The sequence below is a fragment of the Adiantum capillus-veneris genome, unplaced genomic scaffold (assembly GCF_014529385.1).
Source record: "Adiantum capillus-veneris isolate H3 unplaced genomic scaffold, ASM1452938v2 Hic_scaffold_326, whole genome shotgun sequence".
Lineage (NCBI taxonomy): Eukaryota > Viridiplantae > Streptophyta > Polypodiopsida > Polypodiales > Pteridaceae > Adiantum > Adiantum capillus-veneris.
Window position 1 is genome coordinate 1 of NW_028221437.1, and position 3,036 is coordinate 3,036.

A 3,036-nucleotide genomic window follows, 5' to 3' on the forward strand; every position below is an offset into this window, starting at 1 on the left:
GTACAGATTAGCCTAGTACTGATGCAATGTACATGATGTACTTGATGAGGAAAAGGCTGAAAATGAGTAGGCTAGAGGTATGCCAAAATGGTTGGTGCACACTTTGCATGACAGTAAATTGGATGCACCTTTTCCTAGTCGTACTCCTTTACGTTCGCCATGCCTCTTATGCATCAAATTGTTATTCTATGGCTACGTCTAGCTTACATGATGTTGAGGAACCTCTGTCTTTTGATAAAGCACACAATTCAAAAATTGGATGGCTGCCATGCAATCAGAATATGATGCACTTTTAGAAAATGACACATGGACTTGATGTGATTTGCCTCCTAGAAAAAAGGCTATTGGTACAAAGTGGGTTTACAAGTTGAAACGCAAGCTGGATGGTGAGGTTGATTGCCATACAGCTCGACTTGTTGCAAAAGGCTATGCATAGCAAAAAGGCATAGATTATGAAGATAGTTTTGCTCCCACTTTTTGTATGACTACTATTCGTTTTCTATGAGCATTGGCAACTCATTTTGGTTGGATGTACATTAGTCAAACATTGTTACTGCTTTCTTGAATGGTGACATATTTGAGGAAGTTTATGTAACGTAGCCTCGCGGTTTTGTCAAGGAAGGACAAGAGGACAAAGTGTGCGGATGTAAGAAGGCTTTTTATGGGTTGAAGCAATCTTCTCGTGCTTGGTATGAGAAAGTTGACACTCATTTGGTTAAACAAGGCTTTTGTAACAGTCCAACAGAAAGCACATTGTATGTCAAGTGTGTGAGGGTGATGTACCTCTCATTGTTGTTCTTTATGTGGATGATTTGCTGATCACTAGTCCCAATGAGGCACATATTGTTGAATTTAAGGCTAATTTTAATGCTACTTTCAAGATGAGCAATTTGGGGCTATTGCATCATTACTTGGGTATACAGTTTAAGTAGTGTGATGGTGGTATTGCCTTGTGTCACAAAAGTTACGTAGAGACATTCCTATGTAAGTTTGGACTTGAGGATTGAAAACCTATTGCCACTCCCATGATCCTGTTGGTGATGATGGTGATCCTGTTGATGTCACTCTTTACCAAACTGTTGTTGGTTGCCTCATTTATGTATGCAACACGAGGCCGGATATTCAATGTGCAGTCTCACAGGTCAGTAGATTTATGCATAGCCCAGGGTGTAAGCATGGATGTCAAGAATATTTTCCACTACTTGAGTGGCACTTTACATCTTGGCTTGCTTTATCCCAAGGGGGGATCATTGTTGCCAGACTTACATGCTTTTTCGGACTCAGATTGGGCTGGTTGTTTTGACATGCAAGTATCCACAAGTGGTTTTTATTTCATGCTTGGCAGTTCATGATTATCATGGTTGAGCAAGAAGCAACCTACTATGGCCACTTCTACAGGGCAATCTTCACAGCAACAGTTGAGTGTGTATGGCTCAAATGCTGGTGCAGCCAAAGTTGGTCCGAGCTAGAAAGTGATCTATGCCAGGTAGAGGTTGCAGGCAGGTGCAGTGCAGAAGAAGACAGTGGCTTTGAGTTGTAGGTCCCAAAACGTGTCTACATATTTGTGGATGGATTCATTGGGAGAGAGCTTTAAGCTTCGCCATTCGGTGAGTACTTTGTCTTTGGCATCGGTGGCCAAAAATTGCTTCATAATGGAAGCTCTTAAAGCCTTCCATGTTCTGTTAAAGAATATGATGTTAAAGAATATGTCCATTGTGCTATGGGCGACTGGACACTGACTATACTATGTTGTAAATATACTTTGGATAATAGTTCAGAGAGAGAAGAAGAGAAGAGCAGCTCGTTGAATGGCTGCTGCAGGGTAACGATTGTGTGTGTGTGTCTCAATGTGTGTTGGTGTGTGTGTGTGTGTAGTCTTCTTTCCTACCTTCTCCATCACCTGCGCACTCTACAAAGTGGTATCAGAGCTCAGTTTGAGGAGCTACAGTCAATACACAGGTTTCCGCAGCTCTGGAAAACAGCAAAAAAGAGAGGTTTTTTGGTCATAACTCCCTCACCCGAACTCGGAATACAGTGATCCAGGAGTCTTTCTTTATGTTTTTGGGCATTCCGGACGCATTGGCATACTCAGATTTGCCAAAATCTGCAATTTTTTGCAGCAAACATCCAGCTCACACAAGCATAGGAGATGTCCAGTTTTGCACTCGGCAGTAGATTTACAGGTTACAGGTGAAGAATTCAGCATTTACACAGGTTTTGGAGAGCGACATAGAGCTTCTGTATCATGATATTGTGTTATTGAAGATTATGTTTGGTTGTTGTGGGTCCGTTATGGACAGCCGCCTATGTAAGAAAGGTTGTGGGAAGAAGTTGAGGTGGTTATATTGTCAGATTGAGTACTTTGTGGTTATGTATGGATATGCGGTCAATGTATTTTGGAAAACTGCAGCCTTTGTGAGGGTCGAGTGAGGTTTTTTGAAGCCTTGCCTTGGGAGCTATGGTACCTTGGCAAGGTGGATTAGGTACTGGAGCGAACCCCCGACTAGCCCCGCGAAAGAGCTCATATGTCGTTTACGACTATGGGAAGAAGGTGGATGTATGGATATGTGGTACAGGACAGCGTATGGATTGCATTTGCATACAGGTCCATGTGGACATTGTTTTAGAGTATTTATGCATAGTACTAAGTCAGTCTGTGGCAAAGTGAGTGAGTGGATTTTCCCTTGGCAGTGAGAGATTTTTTGTCAGTGTTTATGAGCACTTTGGTTAAGATTTTCACTTGAGATATTATCCAAATACAAACGAAACTCTGCCGAAATTTTGTCAAAATTCTTTGGAAGAAATTGAGAGAGTGAAGATGGCAGAAAGTTCAACTCAAGTTACACAGATTGTTGGAGAGAAGTTGACCAGAGAGAACTACAGCATATGGTCTTACAGGATGGAGAACTTTATCATGGGCAAAGGTTTATGGGATTATATCACAGGTGAACAAGAGTGTCCCAAGGTTGGTTTGGAACCAAATAGAGAGAATGTTGAAGCACATAAAACATGGCAAGCAGGAGTAGAAGCTTACAA